Raw genomic sequence first — 23477 nt, 5'->3', positions numbered from 1 at the left:
TTTACTGTATGCCACATGAGTGTGTGTATGTGTGTGTGCCAAGTAGAAATACTGTAAATATGTTCCTTTGTTGTCTAGCTGGTTGACGTTTGGCAATGGCACATTATATAGAGTGTGTCATGATAAATGCTGGCAATTGGATAAAATCACTTCCAATTGTTCCAAAAGTCAAAAGAGTTCACCCCTTCCAACTGAAATTGGTGCCCATTAACCAATTGATGCCTGATGCTGTGTTGTGCAACATTGGCCCAGGCACCTGGAGCTGCATTACGCAACATTCAGGCTCATGAGATTTGAGACAACTTTATTAAAAATCTCTGTTTGTTTGAGATGAATGAACACATTCTAATGAAAGATATGGGTCTTCGCGTTTAAATGCAACTTAGTGCATACTTTAATGTTCTTCAGAAGCTGAGATATTTAGGTTTGTATAGGCTGAGGGCAGCTTTTCTTAACCCTCCTGTTACCCTCAAATTTTGGAACATCCGTGATCCTTGGGGTCAATTTGACCCCGACCACTTAAATGTCTACAAAATCAGTAGAAAACAACATTTTGGCACATGTTTATGTGTCAGATATGTATTATGTATGTATATGTATGTGTCACTGTTGGTGACATAAAAAGTCCTTTAAATATATCCTAGCACCCCCACACATAGCCCACACACCAAAAAAACTTGATCCATGACTAGGCGAAATTTAGAAAAATAGCAATAAAATGTCATTAATTGGTCTAAAAACAGATGGACACATGTTGTTGGAATTTTAGTGGCTCCATACACTCCCTAAAAGTGAATTTCTATTACTTATAACATTTGAAAAGAAAAAACAAATTTGATTATCAAGGATAGTGTCTATCTATTAACATATGGGTCAATTTGACCATAAAAGAAATAGACATATTCCCAAACATTCAGAGGGTTTTTTAAGTCCAACATTTATTTTCTTTGAATGTTTGAATGTGTATTTATCACACAAGTATAATAGTTAGGTAAGAACATGGATGCATTGCCAACCAAAAGAGTTTTGGGAACATCATAGAAAAGCATTGTTTTCTACATGATTTCTGCGCTTGAATTAGTGTGCACATAAGGAAGAAAAGGTTTGCATGTGCTCCTTGTATACGCATTACATGTTAATGGTAGTGGGGTAAGGTTTGAAGGAACAGGGCTAGCAACTTGTATGTTCACTTCTATTCACTATTTATGCCCACTGGAGAACTTGTGGTATGGACGTCAATGTGTATGTCCTTCACAAAAGTTACAGCTGTTGCTGTTCCTGGAAGGTCCTTCCTTCTCTATGTCAGGTAGCACCAGTTTATAATCAATGCTGCAGACACCTATGTCAATTTGAAACAACACACTGAACAGAGGAGAAGAATAGCACCATTATATCTCTCAACATAGCAACTAGCCTTGAGATCGCATCCACCTAAAGAAGTACAACGGCTTGTCACCATCAGAGCAGTCCATTTCAATCTTTGGATCACAATCATAAAGAGTCTCTTCAAATATACAATCACTTCTAATTATGTATGCTGGGCACAGAACAGCATGCACAGCAATGCTGACTATATGACCCATCTTATGCTAGTGTGTGTGTGTAGTGGGATGGTGCAAAAGTAGCTCACAGGGTACAGGGTTGGGGGGGGGGGTTGCTGTGGGGGGTGCCATGATGGTGCTACAGGCACAACAAGGTTCAGTTGGTGGATTTTGTCAAAATGCCAATGCTGTACTAGCCACCACTGTTCAAAAATGTTGTCGTGAATACGTTTTAGGCCTCCCCCATATCATTAGTATTTTTATTTATCAGGGCCAAAACAAAAGGAAAATGTTCCAAAGAAACATGGCTGAATAGCTTATTTTCATGTATTTCACATTATCTAAACAGATTTTAACATTTATTTGCAAAATATGGATGTTCCATTTATGTTTTATACACTAGAATAAATTGGGGTCAAATTGACCCCAAGGAACACGGATGTAACCAAAATGTGTACAGCACTTAGGAAAAACATTTTTGTGGAAATTTCACTTTTTTCACATTTATCCCATCTATTTAGGAAAAGTCATCAAAGATGAGGTCGAAGAAATATGTACTTCATATATTTTTCAGGCGTTAAACATCGATTGGGGTCAAATAGACCCCAAAAAGGGCTCAGGCATTCAGCACCCTTTTTTCAGGTGCCTTATATAAATAGGTAAACTTCTACATTACAAAATGAATTCGTATAATGCTAAATATGCATACAATAATTCCCAAGTTTCTAAATTAACTCTGCAATTCTCCAAAATATGAATTATAAAATATAAAATCTAACCACATACACATATTCCTTAAACATAGACAATGGCTCTACATTACATTACATTGCATTTGGCAGACGCTTTATAACCAAAGCGACTTTCAAAAGAGGACATAATCAAACCAACATCACAAGCAAATACAAAGTGCACAGGAGATATACAGAACAACAAGTGCAGTTGCAAAGAGGGGTTATTATTTTTTTTTTTTGTATAAAGAGTAAATAACGAGTACACACACACACAAACACACACACACAAACTAAACTAAACATCATGTCAGGAGTCTGCCCTGAGGCAAGGCCAGTTCAAGCATTAGTCTAGTAGATTCTCTCGAAAGAGGAATGTCTTTAGTTGTTTCTTGAAGGCTGCAAGAGATGTGCTTAGTCTTGCTGCCTCTGGGAGACTGTTCCACCACTTGGGTACCACAACGGAGAACAATCTTGACTGGGAGTACCTAGAGCGACTGGATGGCAGAGTCAGACGGCTTGTGCTGGATGAGCGCAGTTCTCTTCCAGTAACATAAGGCGTTAGTAGGTCCTTCAGATAAGCTGGGGCTGTTCCTGCAATGGTTTTGTAGGCAAGGGTCAAAGCTTTGTGCTTGATCTGGGCGGCAATTGGTAGCCATTGCAACTCAATAAACAGAGGAGTAACATGGGTCCTTTTGGGTTGATTGAATATCAACCATGCCGCCGCATTCTGCATCATCTGCAGAGGCTTTAGCGCACAAGCAGGTAGACCTGTCATGAGTGAGTTGCAGTAGTCAACGCAGGACAGGACCGTGGCCTGGACCAGTCGTTGTGTAGAATATTGTGTCAGCACAGGTCTGATATTCCGTACGTTGGACATCTGGAGTCGACAGGTCCGGGTGACCGAGTTGATGTAGTTGGAGCATGACAGCTCATCATCAATCATGACGCCAAGGTTTTTGGCGACTTTGTTTGGGGTCACGATGGTGGAGCCTATCTTGAGGTTGATGTTGTGACTGAGCGACTCTTTAGCTGGGATCACCAGGAGCTCTGTCTTGGCCAGGTTCAGCTGTAGGTGGTGGTCCTTCATCCATGTTGACAAATTGGTGAGGCAGGCAGAGATGCGTTCCGAAACCGTGGTGTCCTCTGGACGGAACGACAGGTACATCTGGGTGTCATCAGCATAGCAGTGGTAGGAGAACCCATGTGTTTGAATGACACGTCCCAGGGAGGAGGTGTATATTGCAAACAGAAGGGGTCCCAGCACTGATCCTTGGGGTACGCCTGTGGAGAGGGTGTGAGTCGTAGACAGCTTCCCTTGCCATGACACACTGAAGGCGCGTCCAGAGAGGTAGGAGTTGAACCATGAGTGGACAACGCCTGTGATTCCCATGGCTGTGAGTATCCTCAGGAGGATCTTGTGGTTGACTGTGTCAAAGGCTGCAGACAGGTCTAGTAGTATGAGGACCGAGGATAGTCCTTCCGTTCTTGCAGTCCTTAGAGCTTCAGTCACTGAGAGTAACGCAGTTTCAGTTCTCGGCTCTAACACCCCATATTGCTCCAGAGTAGAAACCAATACAGTGGAGGCTACTGAGTAATCATATCTCTTTAGATAAAAGTGTAAGTGTAATGTGGTATCATGTCAGCAGTCAGTGTGTCCTTCCTGCAGATGACCACTAGATGGCAGATCAGGTAGTTCTACAGAGGGCATGCATGTTAACCCGCCCTGCAACTGCACATTAACAAGCACATAAACACTGCATTCGCCATAGAACACTACTTCTTCACACGTCTTTCACGTTTGCAGATTGTAGATTGCAGGCAGAACTCCCTCTTCAGAGCAGATACCCACTGCATTATATTACATTGCATTGTACTTAGTTGACACTTTTTTAATCCAACGTGACTTATAGCTATGTAGGCTATACAGGGTGTTGGTTACAGGCCCTGGAGCAATGTGGGGTTAGGTGACCTCTCAAGGGCACTTCAGCCATGGATGAAGGTACTGGTCAAGGGCGCTGGAACGAGTTTTAAAGTGGTGGTGCATTCCTTTTTCTTGATTCTTTATTTCTTAAAAATGTTACTGCTGCTGCACTCCACTCATTTGTCTGCAGCAAAAAAATGAGAAAGCCTCACGTAGGGAGTCCAAAAGTAGGGATGCAAATGCACCACTGCATCCCCCTTTCCGGCACCTATGGTGCTGGTAAGGGTGGTATTCAAACCTGTAGTAATGTGAATATCTGTGGATTTGTAACATGAACAGGCAAACACACTGTGATATAGTACAAGTTTAGAAGCTAAAATAGGCCTACATAATGATGAAAATATTAACATTTGGGCCATGTATTTATGAATTAATGAATGGATTTATTTATTTAAATATATATAAGTATGGGTATAAGTTTTTGCTTGGCAATGATGATATGCAACACTGTCTCGTTTACAGGGACCTAAGACGAAATAAAAAAATAAATTAAAACTGAAAAGTACGCAAAAATAAAGGGTAGACCAAACTAATGTGCTGCTATTCCAAATTTTTGTTGTTGTGAAAATTGAACAGGGATTAGGTAGAATTTAGAGGCAATAACGAAAACACGCCCAAAATATAGGCCTAGTTATTCTGCTATTAGTGTCTGTCATCATCCTTACTTGCTTTTCTTCTGGTCAATTTAGTATTCTGATGGTGGGACACCCCTGGATGTACCATGAGGCAGTGTTTATCACCCACTGACGTCGCTCAGGTGGTGCTGCTCATCCAAGATGGCACATCAATGTGCTGGGAGACACAGCAAGACTTCTTGCCACACCTAACAGTGTTAGAGCTTGCAGGAGATACCAGAAGGCACCCTAGTACACTAGGTGACATGGCATTGGGGGGTTTACAACCCAGCTGCAGGATTGCTATCTCCGTCTACGTGCCAGGTAGCACAGCAGGAACACTGCCAGAGACTTGCAAAATGCAACATGTTTAACTGTTGAGGAACTACTGTATACCTCAAGTATGGAGGGCCTAATGTCTGCATGTGGCACCTATTGTTACAACCAGTTAATGTGGGGCCCATGTTTTTGTATAATACCAGAGAACATCAAAATTGGCATATTTCCATGTACCATTGGCACTCTGTGCGCCTCACAGATGCTGTTGCAGGCTTCACGCCATTCTCACCCCCCCCCCCCAGTCTGGATAGGGTTAATAGATGATATGCTAGAATTCTGGCTCTGATTTCCATTCTGACGGCAATCCATTAAAAGGTCAATCATGAATTTCATTGGACTGAACTAGAGTGAACTTATGTCCTTATGCCCGTTTCTATCCCCCATCCACGTTTAAAACCAAATCAAAATCATATTAAAATCAAATGAAATCAAATATTAAAATGGGGGACATTTTTTGGTCCCTGGTCTGTCCCTGGTAAAGATTTAAGGGATCTAGAGTTGATCCAGGAGCTGGGTGACATGGAGCTCCAGACAGCTGAAGATGGTGTCTGTGAGGGCCTGGGGCTGGCTGTATACGACTCAGGTCTTTACTGAACACTTCCTCCAGGAAGGACATGATGGCAACCTGAAGACCAATTAAACCAGCATTACACTGTTACACTATTTCACTGCCCCTGTTACATCAGTCAGCTAGTGTAAAGCAATATGTTATAACGTGTAATATCCACTTATGCTGTTCAACATTCTTGGACAGGGTTACACTATTACACTGTCCCTGAGGGGTACAGGTCTTTTCGTCGAATGGATTCTTGAGAGGGGACCATTCGAACAAAACGTTGGACCATTAGTATAAGGCAGGGGATCTTTAGTCGAGGACGGTCCGTCTACCGCAAAAGCCTACGAAAGGTCCTTAAAATTGAACTAAAGATCCTTAGGTTTCAACTAAAGGTCCCTTCAGTCTGCCTATATTAGAAATGTAATCAGCTTTTTTAATGCGGGTTTTCTTAGAATCAGCTTTTTTAATGCTCATTTTAACGGTTTTGTCTATTTAAATATGTTCATTTTAACGGTTTTGTCTAGCCTATTTAAATAGGCCTAAATCAGCTGTTAAGTTTTGTTTTTTGTTGATTTAAACATGTAAATCTATAAATAAAATGTACTTACTCGTTTTTACTGGTATGTTGTTGTTGTTTTTACGATTACGTCGTTACATTTTTTGACAATTTAGCCTACGTTTACGCCCTTACATTTTTTGACAACAACAGTGTAACAGTGTTGAAAACATTAAAGAACCCATGCACCTGTATTAAGTCCATGGCTACAGTAAAGAGAGAGAGAGAGAAGTTAAATCGTTACATTAACACTGCATAGGAGCGCGCGCTCTCTCTCTCTCTCTCTCTGCCCAGCGAGGCAATGTTCTTGGGCGGTAACTTTTTAGATGCGAAGCACCAGCAACAAGAGAATGCTGTCTGCCGACACTTTGATGTTTCTGATTCTGAATGACAACAAAGTTCGCGCATGAGCCAGAGCACTATGCATATAACAGTGTTGAAAACATTACAGAACCCATGCACCTGTGTTAAGTCCATGGCTACAGTAAAGAGAGAGAGAGAGAAGTTAAATCGTTACATTAACACTGCATAGGACCTCTCTCTCTCTCTCTCTCTCTCTCTCTCTCTCTCTCTCTCTCTCTCTCTCTCTCTCTCTCTCTCTCTCTCTCTCTCTGCCCGGCGAGGCAATGTTCTTGGGCTATAGTTTTATTAATTGAATAAGCTGGTAGCTGCCTATTTTGTTTCATAGCATGTCTTTTATTGTTGGAAATCGTCCATCGATCCAGTCAGGCTGCCTATTTTATATCCTATTATTCCCGTGTGTCCTAGGCCTATTTCTTTTGTTCGAAGTCTAAATATGTGGTAAAACTGATTTACCCGCGATTCATATAGGCCTAGGCCTAATAATGGCACAAACTGAATGACAATAAATAGTTCGTGCATGAGGCAGAAAAAATAACGGTGTCGGAAAACATTATAGAACCCCTGCACCCGTGTTAAGTCCATGGCTACAGTAAAACAAAAACACTAAGAGCGAGAGAGAGAGAAGTGAAATCGCTACATTAACACTGCATAGGAGCGCGTTCTCTCTCTCTCTCTAGTAGGGGAGCACGGGGCACAAACTAATGGGGGGCAAGATGTAACACGGACTTTTTATCATGACGGACCAATCATTTTCTGCCTACTTCTGTAGACACGATTGTTTCAGTCAACAGAAGCCTTCAGAAAAGTTTCAAACATTTTCGTTGAGATTTCATCGAGTTATTCCACAAAGTGTGTTTTAGCACCCTGAAAGTATTTTTTTCCACGTCGCTTGTTTTTTGTTTAGTGAAGCAAGGGTACAAGCTACCAAAACTATTCCGATATTGCCGGATACTGTGTTTTCTCAGTTACAAAATGATACCATAATGAAGGTTGTTGCCACTTCGTAGCCAGTGCTAGGTTGACAACAATCATGGCTGAGGCTAAGGGGGCTAGTTGTAACACGGTAAATCTCAGTGAAATTCTCATTCTTGTCAATGGTAAAATAAAGGTGAAATAAAATTGGCACACAAATGCAAACCTATCACATCTTATTTGAAGTATGGCTCTATTTTTTTACATATTATTCATAATAAGTGTTTATAAAAGTTATTATTAAGCTATACTGTGAGATTGGATTTTGTGATTTTTAATGACTAATACAATTAAAGCCTCTAAAGCCTATTTATTTATTTTTTATTAGTGTCTTTGGTAAGAAAGTACATTTAAGTATCGTAGATTTATAAACAAACACACTTGTGGTGAAATTATACTGAATTCATTGTTTTAAATACATAATTTCAGCATGTGTTACAACTAATCCTCCCCCTGTTACAACTTACACAACCTGTGGGGTAAAATGTAACATTTTACATCCTCCACAAACAGTGAAAATGTAAAGCAATGGTAGGTTTTTATAACAAACCACCAGTGCTAATATGTAACAGAGATGTGTACGTTTCATGTGTTAAAAAATAAATAATGTAACTGCCTTATATGTGAAGATATCAGCTCAAAAGCAAAAACCGTTACTTTGTGCCCCCCTCTCCCTTAATGTATCTAGTAGGCCTATCTAGTAATCTAGTATGTAAATCAACACTTTTTTTTGCTGTTTTCAGATGTGCTTCATAAATAAAATGTACTTAGGCCTACTCATTTTAACTGGTATGTTGTCGGTTTTTTACGTTTATGCCGTTACATTTTTTGACAATTATCTAGGTTACTTTCTACTCCTTACATTTCTGGAACAATATTTGAGAAGCTTTTTTTCACTTTTACGCCGTTACTTTACTCCGTTACATTTTTTGACAAATATCTGTAGGCCTATGTTACTTTCTACTCCTTACATTTCTGGAACAGTATTTGAGTAGCCCCAGCTGCGGGCAGAGAGGCTGGACCAAGCACAGCCTTGTCGCTTTGAATCAGGGCAGCGTGCGTCTACTGAGCACATTTGGTTGTCATGCAGCGAGTTTTCTGACTTTCCGGTAACTTTTTAGATGAACGCTTCTAGCTACCGTCTTCTGTAGGTCTGGAATATACCTACGTGTGGAGTAGGCCTAGAGGTGCGCGGTGGATGTATTATTTCATCCGCAACCGCTTCTTAGAATTTCTAATCCACCTGCTATCCACCCGCCCTAATGTTTTTTCTCCAATTTCCAAAACCGAATCCACCCGCCATCCGCCTATTAGTTTTTAGTATTTAAGATGCCTGAGGCACATAGTCGATCGTCTTTTTCAAGCAGTGCAGGTCATTTACATCTTGCCAGCCTATGTTTTAAAAAAATCTCTAACTTACAGCGATTCCCAAGTTGTCTCCACCCATCGCACAACGTGAAAGTTGAAACGTGCGGATGCTTTAATGCAGCCTACATTTTAGCAGTTTAAATACCTCCAGTCCAAGCAGCACAATCGAAACTATTGGCTATCTAGCTTACAATTTTGGCTGGTATCCAATAAGACGAGTCAAGTGACAGTAGAGTCTTGCAAAGAGTGCAGAGAATTACGTCCCGCGTGTGTGTGTGAGCGAGAGAGGGAGAGAGAGGGAGCGATTCCAAACTTGTCTCCATACATCGCACAACGTGAAAGCTAACGTGTATGCTTTAATGCAGCCTAAATTGTACCAGTTTTGCCTCCTCTCCAAGCACCTTTTTAAGTGGTGGCAACCATGCATGTTTTCTGTGGAAAACATCAGGTCCTCATAGCCACGCCAGGCTTGCTGAAAACGGCGACAAACACATTCAGCATACATATTTCTTAATGGGAAGTTGTTGAGAACAAAGTGTTCGCTAATGGGCATGAAGTCTTGTCATGCAAATTGCCCTTCCCGCATAGACAAGGCAACCCTTTCAACAGGGCCACGCAGAGTGGACAGTGGAATGCTGCTTGAAATAAGTCGTAATGAATAAAATATTACGCGCAACGTCTACAAGAAAAGTAATGGCTATTATTACCGTTGCGCGTAAAGATGAGGAAGGGATGGATAGATGGATGGATGCTGTCCTATGGAAGGGGCCGTCAAACAGTCTACATGACATCTTCATTAAAGTCGTTAAATAAGTATCCATAGCCTACTGTGTTTGACGGCCCCATCTTCTTGCAAATATTTACGCGCAACGGTCATAATGGCGTCTCGCACTACACATGCTCGGATGATGCCAGAGGCGAATAGCAAACAGCCAAATTAAGGCATATTCGACATAGACTACCACGACAAGTTACCGTTTGGGTCGCAGTTGGATGTTCATTCAGTAGAATTATGTGCGTAATATCAGCTCCATCCACCAAATGCAGCACAATCCCCGTTACTTTCACGTGAGGTTCAAATGGACATTACTCGACAAAAATGCAAGTCTGGGTACAAACAACTGAAGTAGGCTACAACATAGAATACAGTATGTACCACATATAGGGGTATTTTCATTTTCAGTCCTTTATGTGCGTTATGCCCAGCTTTTATTGAATACAGCGCAGGTTTTGAAGTTCACCAAACGAGCATCAACTTTGTGCAAGTCATTAAAACTCTTTTTTTTACCAGCACTGACCTGTACACTGTTTCATTTATTAACTAATTGCACTTTCTGCCTTCTCGTTTCACATGTGATAAATCCACTTAGTATGCTTTATCCAATTAGCCATGGATGCAGGATCATTCACTGGACTGGACACTATTGTAAGAGGTGAAATTTAGACCACGATTCAGGAACGACAGACAATGGGAGTAAAGGTTATGGTAGTTTTATTTTTACAATTTCATAAAATACAATTAGGAGGGAAAACCACCACAATATCCATGCAACCAGCAGCGTCTGTAAACTGCTATCTTCTTTGAATAAATGAATAAATAATCACAATCTGGAGACACTCGGACGATAGTAGCCTACAAAAGTTAAGTTAAGTTAAGTTACACACTCAGCCACTGCTGCCGGACGTTGGCTCGTCAATTACTTAATCAACTATAACACGCGCAATAGCCTACCCAAATGCAACTTACACACAGTTCCCAAAGCGACCGGCCGCGCGCAATGGATACCTACAGCAGCCCTGCCCCACCCCAGCGTGTAGCGCACAAGTCTACACTATTGTCCGAATGTTGTTATTTCAAGAAAGCAAACTGTCACTGTCCGCCGGCCGCTGTCGTGACATATTTTATTAACACTAGTATGTGAGTAACAAGTGAGGAGTTCCTTGATAGTTTCCTTAAGGGTGAAGTAGCCTGGAATACTGTCGCAGATCAGATAGAAATGATCCTGTTATGAACCCGAGTTTAGTAGATATCGTGCAGTGAACGAGGCAGCCTGCAAACAGTTTGAAGCGCAATGTGGCTGTAACAAGTTAGAAAGTAGCCAAACTCTGTTGCTTGTTAACCTTTTTAAATTATGCGCGTAATGGTGGGGTGGCGTCCGCGCCAATGTCATATCCTGAGCGTATTGCTCGGTGCGTAATTCCAAGAGCAGCATGAAAAGGAAGAAAAGGAAGATGATGGGCTGACCGAAACGTTTGTCCCCTGTCTGTCGGTTTTATTTACTTTTTTCGGCTTTGTTTAATACAGTTTTTGATTCTGCATTCAGCTCCAGTGTGCTACTCCTTTCTTTCTTTTTAAATTATGAGCGTTCCACAAACTATCTTTCTTTGCGCACGCTATAAAATGGCAATAAACATGTTACTATAAACTACTGGTTTACTATGTATGCTTTCTAATGTTGGTAAAGGCGGCATAAGCGGGATAATGTATTGTCCACACGTGACTACGGAAAATATATTTCCTTCGAAGCGGAATAACAGCACTCCGCCTTCGGCATTGGGGGTGTTATTCGCCCCGTAGGAAAATATTTGTAGTCTAGGTGTAGTCTACTTTTTTGAAGTGGGTATACTGTATATTCTCGCATTTTTTGAAGTGGGTATACTGTATATATTTATGCCATTCTAAATAATGGATCAATCAATTTTAAGTTGGTATACTGAATCCCCTAAAATTTAGAAGTGGGTATACTCCGTATACCTGCGTTCTACCACTGCGTGTGGACAATACATTATCCCTTACCTTTAAAGCTGTTGTAGGCCTACATTTTAAAAAAAATCGTCGATATTGTAGCGGTGCAACCGACTTTAGTTTTAAGTTATGAGATGGGCGCCAGTCAGGCAGCAATAAGACTGCCGTTACCTTTCCAAAAATGAATACAAATCAGTGACCAACACATTAGAAATAACTCAGATCATCACAACGAATATCTTGTCTTATTTTTAGTAGTGCACTTTTGCAAAACCCTTGTTTGCAGACTTGTGCGCTTGTTCTCAATTTGGAACAGCTCACATCACTATTTCATACTGTATTTATGATTTAAAAAAAAGAGCTTGCATTGACACGCTGTTTTCATTTCGCATTTCTTTCAAGTTCATTTGGCATGCTTTATGGAATTAAGCATGGTGGACCATTCATAAGACCTCATTCTAAGATATCTGTTTTTATAACGAATATAGGCCTAGATGCATACAGTAGAACAAATAACGTAACAGTGATGCGTTAATCCAGGACCAGTTTGACGTCTTAGGACAATTGTAAATGGCAGCTTTTGATTCTGCATTCAGCTCCAGTGTGCGACTCCTTTCTTTCTTTTTATATCTTTTTATATCTTTCTTTTCTATCTTTCTTTGCGCACGCTATAAAATGGCAATAAACCTGTTACTATAAACTACTGGTTAACTGTGTATTCTATGCTTTCTAATGTTGGTAAAGGCGGGATAAGCGGGATAATGTATTGTCCACATGACTACGGAAATATATTTCCTTCGGAGCGGAATAACAGCTCTCTGCCTTCAGCATCGGGGGTCTTATTTGTCCCATATAGGCAATATTTTCTTATAGTCATGTGGGACAATACATTATCCCTTACCTTTAAATTAGCCTACTGTTGTAAGCCTACATTTTAAAACATTTCGTCGGTATTGTAGCGGCGGTGCAACCGACTGTTTTAAGTTATGACATGGGCGCCAGCTAGGCAACAATAAGACTGCCTTTACCTTTCCAAAAATGAATACAAATCAGTAACCAACACATTAGAAATAACTCAGATATATAGACAGATGTAGTGCACAGGGGGTAACGCTGCTATCTCACTCCGGAGGAGGCAGAGGCAGTCCGCTACGATATAGTATATTTATAAAATAGGCTATGAAATGGCCTAATGATAAAAAACTAGGGGTGGGCATAGATTATTTTTTTTAATCTAGATTAATCTCACTGTAATTATGAAATTAATCTAGATTAATCTAGATTAATCTATATCAAAATGGCTCATTCAGAATAGGCACGATAGCGAAATAATGCCGAAAAAAACCTTGGGGTTTCTTAAAACAGATGGCGCATTAGACCAGAGCTCATCTTTTTTTCCAAAATGCATCTCATCTTCAAAAAATGGTCATGTTGATACTTGGAGATGAAAAAACACAGCAATATGTGTAAAGTGTGTCCAATATGTTAGGAAGCATTTACAGTTATAACATACTGAAATTTCAAAATGAACAGCGCTATAAGTTGTAGAGGCAAATACAGATAAATCTATCAAATATTTAGGCTATTTAAACAAATTACCTCAACAATTCAGTATTTCTAATGGGCAGAGAGAGAGAGAGAGAGAGAGAGAGAGAGAGAGAGAGAGAGAGAGAGAGAGAGAGAGAGAGAGAGAGAGAGAATCTGCCACTGACTGTTAAAAGGAGCAGCGGCTCCTTTAAGAGAGGGAGGAGCTCTGCGCGTAGTAGGCACAGAAGCCCTCAGCAGAGCCAGGCTACTGGATATGCCTATCTAGAACCTACAGCACTGGCACACGGCGATTTGACAGTTGTTCTCAGAGTTAGAATGCCAGATGAGTTACAACTCGACATGAATTCAGTTTGCAAAAAAAAGTCAAGCGCGACAACCGCGAGGTTTATTACCGTCGGACATGAGAATATCTCACTGAATCGCAAATGTGCGCGATTGCAACACAAACATTCAGCGAGAGTAGATATTGACATAATCTTCAAAATGCATAGGCCTATCACACGGAATGTTTTGCAATTAGCACAAGCAAGATTTCTGGAAGTTGTTTATGTAGGCTATTNTATGCAATGCGTAAGGAGATGTAGGCTATGTCGGGCTGGTAGCTACTCACACACAATAATGTCTCTCTATGCTTCACCTCAAACAATAACGTCTCTTTAGTCTACCACTTATGAAAAAGCACTCAAACAACAACTACCACGGCAGAGGGATTAATGTTTTCAGCATGCAAACACTTCATATTTAGTAGGTCTGCTGAAACAACAGGTGGATAGAGGAGAAGCGACTGGAGTGCAGTCTAAAAGCGTCTGTCAATTAAACGCTATGGTGACGTGCATACCCAAACTCCAAACCTATATTTTGAGAATAGATTAACGTGTGATATTTTCTTTATCGCACGACAAGAGTCTCACATTATCGCAGCACGTTAACGCCGATAACGGCCCACCACTATAAAAAACTGAACTAAAATGAAAAATTAATTTAAAAAAAAGAGAGACGCACGCACGCACTTTCTAAACGGTTGGATTTTTGTTTTAATTGCATTGTGGTGGTAGGCACACAAGTTTGATAAAATATAAAAATAATAGGCTAATAAAATAGGCAGACTAAACTAAACATCTGCCCAGTTAAACTAAAGGTCTGCATGGGTTGAACGTAACGTCCTTAGGTCTTCGACGAAAAATCCTCAGGTAGGGTGGATTGCCCTAATGTGGGCCACTGCCTAATGTGGGACACCTAAGCTTCAGGGGCTCTGGCTCCTCCCTAAACTAATGAATATCAGTGAAACTATGGTGAAAGTGAAGCTCTACTACCATGTGACCAAAATAAGTTAACATTTTAACTATCCAATAAAAAACTAGGGTGGGGCAATCATCAAACAAGAAGCAACTGCTGTGAAAACATCCAAAAGGCCAATGACATAGAGTTTTGACTAAATTAGTGTTAAGGGTATAAAATCATTAATATCAATAAATCCATGCAACTTTTGATTCTAATGTATTTCTTGAAATGTTTGTTCATTATAAAATAATGTAAAATGTTGGATATTTACACTTTATATTTGGTTTTAGATTGATTTTCTTACTGTCCCACTTTAGGACAGGTGGTGTCCTAATGTGGGACGGCATGATTTGCTTAATAAACACTGGTTTATGCAATAACAGTGGTAATTTACATGGTGAAAATTATGTTTTACAGTGTTAAACTGTATTATAGTTGCATATATTTAAAGGAACAGACCACCCTTTTTTAATTTTCACATATTTGCAGTATTTCCAAGCATTATTTATGAATGTGCATATCATTTTCGTCTATGTGTTTGCATTGCCCCGTTTAACAGTATAGCCACATTAGGCATAGCAATGCAAGTCTATGGTACAAAATAAAACACAATCAAATGTACTTATAAACCATTTTAAAATGAATGTAAAATTCACCAGAGTGTAAAACGGCAATTTAATTCCGTCCAGTGACCACTTGTGGCTTGATGCTAAAGATACCAGTTACTTCCAGTGATTATGCTAAGCTATGCTAATAATTCTGTTCCAACAAATCTAAGTACTGAAAACACTGAGACGAAAATGATATGCACATTCATGAATAATGTTGGGAAATACTGCAAATATGTGAAAATCAAAAAAGGGTGGTCTGTTCCTTTAAGGTCAAGTGATATTTGAAAGGATGACAGTTGAGGGCAAGGGATATCTGGTTTTGAGTGGGCTGTGTGTGCACGTGTGTGCGTGTGTGTGTGTGTGTGTGTGTGTGTGTGTGTGTGTGTGCGTGCGTGCGTGCGTGCGTGCGTGCGTGCGTGCGTGTGTGTGTGTGTGTGTGTGTAAGGGGGATGTCTCAATATGACACACACACACACACGTGCAAACACAACATCAAAAACAGCTTGAGCTCATTTAAATCGCTTTTAGTAAAAAAAACATTTTCTAAACTTTAGAAAGACAATATACCTTTAAAAGACTACCTTAAAATCTATGAATTATAACTTGTAATCCCATTTTGTTGATGAATTGCACAGTTTTCAATGAAACGATGGCTGATGTCAAAAATAAATAGTTTTGAGAGAATTATGCTACTTGTTTAGTTGTTTACCATTATTTGAAGGTACACCATGGTTTAAAACATTTAACATTGACTTTACAGTGTCTTGCATTAAATTTAACATTACATTTCACTGTCCCACTTTAGGACAATGACTGTCCCACATTAGGAAGTCGCTCATACTCTGAGATGCTTGGGCACTAAGAGCACTAATGTCTGTATAATTTCTTTTATGAAAAAAATATCTGCATTTTTTCTCTTGATTTTATGAGGGCACCCCTGGAGGATTCCAAAAATGTATTGGATGTGGATTTAATGTGTTGTCTTGACATTGTAATAGTCTTCAGAAGTCCGAAAACCCAAAAATGGCCCACATTAGGGCAATCCACCCTACTGCACGAAACGCCCCATGCCTTCTACTAATGGTCCAACGTTTTGTTCGAATGGTCCCCTCTCAACAATTCATTACACGAATCGTCTCGAATTCTCTCTGATAGTGTGAAACAAGTCATAACACGTGATATAATGTATATGCTCAAAACAGTTGGGTTAAATGTTGTGTATTTGCAATGGAAGTAGATAATACCACTTATTGTTAAATGTATGTACTCTAAAAAGCAACATTAACAAAACTGTTGCCCAATTCCGCAATAGCACTTTATGTCTGGATATTTCGCAAAAATGTTTTGAGTGTCTGGTCATTACTTACCCACAACATTTCTCTGGACCTGTCAGCTGCAGCAGACCACGGTGTCCCGGGCAGGAAGGCCTGGATGACAGCATTGAGCTGCTCTAGAAATCCACCTGCCACTCTCTATACATGGAAGAGGGCAATGTTACCGGTATATGTAAACACATGAAAAAAAACAGTGGACTTTCAATGTATACAGGAGATGCAGATTTGCTTACAGGGGCCAGTTGGGACCGAGCTCCGTCAATCAGGCTGAACAGCGCCAACTCGAAAACCACGTCCAGAAAATGAAGGTGGTGCATCTGACACACAACCATAACGAGGAACTTAGGTTTGTCTTACACTTCAGACATGTAAAGTTTCAGCTTTTACCTGACATGTTTCGACGGATAGCGGTAACCCAATTAAGACGTAGGCTTATAAGGTTTACAATAACAGTTAGAGTCTAACTGTTGGACATAATGAACATCATACATCTACAAAATGAGAAACATATGAATCACACTGAGCATTTCTGCAAGAAGTGTGTTTGATTACAGAATAGAATAAAATGTCTTCCATACACTCACGTCCTGGTTCTTAGAGTGTTGTCTGAAGTCTGTAGGCCTATGTAACATAATAGCCTATCAAAGGCCTGATGAAAGACCTGTATGTCCTGCTAGAAAAAAGAGACATTACATTAGACTTGGCTGACTTTCATTTATCCATAGCGACTTATTTACAGGGTATTGGTTCAAGTCCCTGAAGCAATGTGGGGTAATGTGACATCAAGTCAGCAGTCTGTGTGTCCTTCCTGCAGATGACCACTAGATGGAGGTAGACACCAGCAGATAATTCTACAGAGCACAGTGTGACAGCCCGCCCTGCGACTGCACATGAACAAGCACATAAACACTGGCAATCTCCATATAGCACTATTTCTTTAAGTGTGTTTCACGTTTGTAAATTAGATGGCAGGCAGAACTCCCTCTGGTGAGCAGAGATACACTGTCGTTATTATAATCGCTGTGTGGACTTGTAACATGAACAGACAAACACTATAGCCTAATATAAACCTATTTGGGACCCTAACAGCAGACATAATGATGAAAATATCAACATGTATGAACCTGTAATATGGACGGACACCAGCAGCAGACACATTAGTAAACCTGTGTGAACTTGTGCAACAATAATGGTGATAGTTTAACCAGAGAATTGTATAGGCCTATGAGAGTGAGATAAAGCAGGCGGGTTCTTTTCCGGTATCCACTTTACGCCGGGTGAACGCCCCTTTAGGAGACCTTCGATTAGGAGACCTTCGGAGTCTTGAGGTAGAGAATCAATGGAGTCCCCTTAGCGCTGTAGATGGTGGTAGCGCACGTCTTGTGCAAACACCACAAAAAGAGAAGAAGGAGGGACAACGCCCCCTTTCTGACCAAATTTTGAGCACACGCTTTTGCATTGAGTGGGCGTGTTTCGATTCCTCTTATTATATAGGCCTATCCAACCTCTTTGGTTTAACCTTGTATAGAACTGTAACATGTCAGGTCCCAGATGTGCTTGCGTGTGCCAATGTTTGAATGCAAAGAGCTAATGTGAGTAAAGGAAAAAAAAGACTCAGGGGCTAAAGAAAATAAATAATCATGATGAAATGTCAGGACTAGGAAGGTGACTGTGTTACAAAAAGACTCAGAGATAACACTCTCAGCAAGCTGATCTTTCTCCCAGTTTGACTTTCTTTAACTATCTACCAACTTCTGTAATAGCTATTAGACTTTGAAAAAAGAAACAGCCGAAACGTAGTTTCGTAGAGCACTGTGCTCTGTAGTTCTGCTCCTATGTAAAGAAATAAAAAGAATAGCAAAGTAAAGAAGAAATGAGTGTGGTCATCCTCTTCATCATTATGTAACATTGATTAAACACACCTCCACTCAAAGCCCAATGGATCACCCTGCCCACTAGGTCTCTCTCTCTCTCTGCCTGTCCCCTTTCCTTTTATTATATCATTGCTAACCAATTAGAAGTCTCCTCTTACAAAGCCCCTCCCACTTGCCCACTAGTGTTGAATGAGGAAGTTCGGAGCTCAGGCTGTACTGATTGTTGTGCTCGTCAAAAGGTGAGTTTTTCAGGTGATCCACATTTTACATGCAAACCAACAAAAGTCAACATTATTTAGATATTAGGTAACCCAGAGAGATTGACAATGGTTTCCAATGCCTTCTTTCACAGACTGATAGCCTTTTACAGTGGGAACATGAAACTGAAACCAAATTGAACTGTTATTCCATGAGTCTGTGAACGCTATGGCATCTAAATCTTTCTCTGAAGAGGATTTCTCCTGTCCTGTGTGCTGTGAAATCTTCAAGGATCCTGTCGTCCTCTCCTGTAGTCACAGCATCTGTAAAGTTTGTCTGCAGCAGTTCTGGGACACTAAAGGATCCAGAGAATGCCCTGTCTGCAGGAGAAAATCATCAATGGATCACCCTCCAATCAGCCTAACACTGAAGAAACCTGTGTGAGACCTTCTTACGGGAGAGAAGTCAAAGAGCTGCAGCAGGGTCTGAGGTGCTCTGCAGCCTGCACAGTGAGAAACTCAAGCTCTTCTGTCTGGAGGATAAACAGCCTGTTTGTCTGGTGTGCAGAGACTCAAAACTACACAGAGGGCACACCTTCAGTCCCATTGATGAAGCAGCATTTGAAATCAAGGTAGCCATACACATTGCTTTTTAAAAGATTTAACACTGAATATGCAGAGTATACTTCGTAAAGTGTGAATGTTTAGGCAACTATGTTATCATAACATGTTTTTTTTTTAAAAAGTGTTTTGCAATGCATAAAGAATAAAGATAGGCCTATTGTCAATGTTGGATTTTGGATAAACATTGATTTAATATAAATATGTCTGATGGAAGAGCACAACACTGCTCATTTACGATTCACCACTGAAATCCCTGAAAAGCTGCTCCTGCTGTAAAATACATTTTATTGCACAACAATATCAATATGTCTGACAACAAGAGCAGTCACTGATACTCAGTGCTTAGTTATGTCGTAAAATATGTTTGTGTTTCAGGAGGAATTCAAAATCAAACTGCCTGCCATGACAAAGAAACTGGGGATATTTAAAGAAGTTAAACTCCTCTGTGACCAAACAGCATCTTACATTAAGGTAAGACATTCAAAACACCCCATGAGCTTTATTAAGGAAACAAAGTCATCTGATTTGATATGCGCCATCAACCACGCTGTGGGCCCACTACTGTATGTTAATCCAGACTCAGGTCCACAACACGGAGGCGCAGATCAAGCAGGAGTTTGAGAAGCTTCACCAGTTTCTACGAGATGAAGAGACAGCCAGGATAGCTGCACTGAGGGAGGAAGAGGAGCAGAAGAGTCAGATGATGAAGGAGAAGATTGAGAAGATGAGCAGAGAGATCTCATCTCTTTCAGACACAATCAGAGCCATCGAGGAGGTGATGGAAGCTGATGATGTCATATTCCTGCAGGTAACAATGGTTCTGTTCTTCAAATTATTTTTTACCTTAGGCTACAAATACTGTAACATGCATTATTTATTACTTAGCCTATTACTTATGATTAATTGTACAAGTCTGTTAACTGTTACATGGGATAGACTATTACTGTAGAGGCCTATTGTATCTTGAGAAAAAAAAACATTCTAATCCTCATTATATTTTGAGAATAATCAACAAAAGCTTCAGTATAATATATTCATATTCATATTCATATTCATGAAAATGGTGAAAGTGTGTAGTAGAAAATTATAATTCTAGTTAGGGGTGTATCACAACCTCCATGGCGATATGATCCAATATCAATTTCTTAAGGTAATAAATTATTTTCAATTCTTAAGAATGCCCCACAATAACATACGGTACGATTTTTTCCAATTACTTTTACACTTCTATTATGTTGCAGGGCCCAGCGATTCTATTATTTTCAATATATAAGAATGCCCCATGATGCGATTCAATTTGATCGTGGGCCATAGGATCGATGCATCCATTATATTGATTATTTACACCACTGATTTTAGTCATTGATAAAGTACATATGAAGAGTGCTGTTGCAAAATGGTGTATCCACCATTTTTGCCTTTTGCTTTTCATTATTGGAAATGACAGTTCAGAAGTTCTATCATCTACACCAGGGGTATTCAATACCGTAGACGTCACTGAGGCCAGTTTTTCAAATTCCTCCCAATAAAGGGACAGAACACGGAATACTTAACTGTCCAAGGTGAGGGTGCGAAACAAGCGGATAACTTTCCACACAGAACAGATATTCGATTCTCTTTTTCTTAGTAGCCTTGTGGTCAATTATGGGACTGTATCAGATAAGGTATCACTCTCATGTGTATAGGAGAAATATCCCTAACCTGAAGTGTTGATGACCACAAATTACGCACGGACACTGATGGCTCACATAGGCCTATTTGTTTTCATTTTGGTCTGACCTTGTGGCTGGCCAGAACCTTGCTGTCCAAGGGCCGCATCTGGCCCCACGGGGCCGCCATTTGAATAGCGCTGATCTACACGGTATTCCATACTGTAGAAACTGCAGTATGTGCAATTACTTGCCATTCAAATATTTTGGCAACATACTTTTTAAAACTCTATAAAATGCATCTTGCAATGCAATGGAATACCCAATACAAATAAAAACCCTAAATACATTCATTCATTCATTCATTCATTCATTCATTCATTCATTCATTCATTCATTCATTCATTCATTCATTCATTCATTCATTCATTCATTCATTCATTCATTCTTTTTTGTCATTACACAGAACTGCAAGAGCACAGTGGAAAGGTGAGTGATGTGCCTCCTGTCTCTCTCTTGTCTGTGGTTCTGAACCCGAATCCACAGCAGCACTGACTCATGAATGTTATTCCAGAGCCCAGTGCACACTGCAGGATCCAGAGAGGCGTTCAGGAGCTCTGATCAATGTGGCAACGCACCTGGGCAACCTGAAGTTCAGAGTCTGGAGGAAGATGCAGGAGATTGTTCAATACAGTGAGTACACACACACACACACACACACACACACACACACACACACACACACACACACACACACACACACACACACACACACACACACACACACACACACACACACACACACACTAGTGGTATCAACAATGATCGATTCGGTGATGCAATCCAATGCGGAGCAGGGACGATCTAAAAATCGATCCGGCAAGCTCCAGAATGGATCCGGCAATTTTTTTACGTTTCAAATACTTCCATGGATATTTCGGGAGCAAATGAATGTTACATTAAATAATAGCACTTCAAATCATTGCAAGACTGATACAGAAAACAGCCAATAAATTGTTGCTCAGTATCTTACTACTTGTCATCATGACTGATTAAACATTTGCTTTCAGTAGAAATGTAATGAATTGCAATGCATTGTAGAATTGGATCGGATCGGATCGCATAGAATCGGATCGAATCGAAACCTCCCGAATCGTGATCGAATCGGATCGTGAGGGCAGTGGCGATCCAAACCACACACACACACACACACACACACACACACACACACACACACACACACACACACACACACACACACACACACACACACACACACACACACACACACACACACACACACACACACACACATACATACATCCCTAACACACACCACTCAGTGTTCATCCCTACCACACACCCCTCAGTTTTCAGCTCATGTGTGTGTTCTTCCTCTCTGCAGCTCCTGTTACTCTGGATCCCAACACTGCAGCTGATAATCTCATCCTGTCTGAGGATCTGACCAGTGTGAGACGTGGTGATGAGAAAAAGCAGCTTCCTGATAATCCAGAGAGATTCGATAAGTTCCTCAGTGTTCTGGGCTCTGAGGGCTTTAACTCAGGGACACACTGCTGGGATGTGGAGGTTGGGGAGAACCCATGGTGGGGAGTGGGTGTGATGACAGAGTCTCTCCAGAGGAAGGGGGACTACCACTCCATGAGTGGACTGTGGCATGTGTGGTATAAAGATGGTAAATATAGCACATATGCCTCACCACAGCCTGACACTCTCCTCACAGTAAAGCAGAAACTCCAGAGGATCAGAGTGAAGCTGGACTGGGACAGAGGAAAGCTGTCATTCTCTGACCCTGATAATAACACAAACCTACACACCTTCACACAAACGTTTTTTGAGAGCGTGTTTCCATACTTCAACATGGCCCCTACAGTCTCTCCTCTGAAGATACTTCCAGTGAAGGCCTCAGTAAGAGTGGAGTAGCACAGTTAGAAGTGGGTGCGTGTGTGCGTCTGTGTGTCTGTGTGTGTGTGTGTGTGTGTGTGTGTGTGTGTGTGTGTCTGTGTCTGTGTGTGTGTGTGTGTGTGTGTGTGTGTGTGTGTGTGTGTGTGTGTGTGTGTGTGTGTGTGTGTGTGTGTGTGTGCGTGCGCTCGCACGAATATGTTTGTGTGCCTTCTCACTGCTGCCCCCCACCTGCCTGCTGTCTCCATTAGAAGAAGGGCTATGTATCTCTATATCTCAGCACTTTTCCTATTTGTGCTATAATTTGTCATACCCACTGTATAATAAAGACCTCTTGATGGCGATGTGGAAGTCAAAGATGATGTGTTTTCCTGTGTCATGTTCTTTTGAAACCTACTTTCAATTTCCTAGAAAGTTTATTTCCACTGCAGCAACCAATCAGTCAAGAGAATTCCATTCCAAAGGGGGTGGTTTACTTGGCTCAGGACACTCAACAGCTTCTAGAACACAGCAGAGGTTCTAGATTGCAGACAGAGTTTGGATTCCATACAGCAGGCAATCTCCTGCCTCACCTCCCATTACAAATACTGACTGAAATTGTATTTTAACTCCAGCCAGACAGCATGGAGGTCAGTGAGGTTAGAGACATCTAGAGAGGAACTACATAGT

General features: G+C 40.7%; 1 pseudogene; it reads left to right on the top strand.

The window, feature by feature from the left end:
• Window positions 1–18844: 18844 nt before the first annotated feature.
• On the top strand, window positions 18845–22850 carry LOC134461133 (E3 ubiquitin-protein ligase TRIM35-like; annotated as a pseudogene).
• The last annotated feature ends 627 nt before the right edge of the window (window positions 22851–23477 follow it).

Source organism: Engraulis encrasicolus, chromosome 13 (assembly GCF_034702125.1).
Source record: "Engraulis encrasicolus isolate BLACKSEA-1 chromosome 13, IST_EnEncr_1.0, whole genome shotgun sequence".
NCBI classification, from domain to species: Eukaryota; Metazoa; Chordata; class Actinopteri; order Clupeiformes; family Engraulidae; genus Engraulis; species Engraulis encrasicolus.
This window is presented reverse-complemented; position numbering and strand designations above follow the sequence as displayed.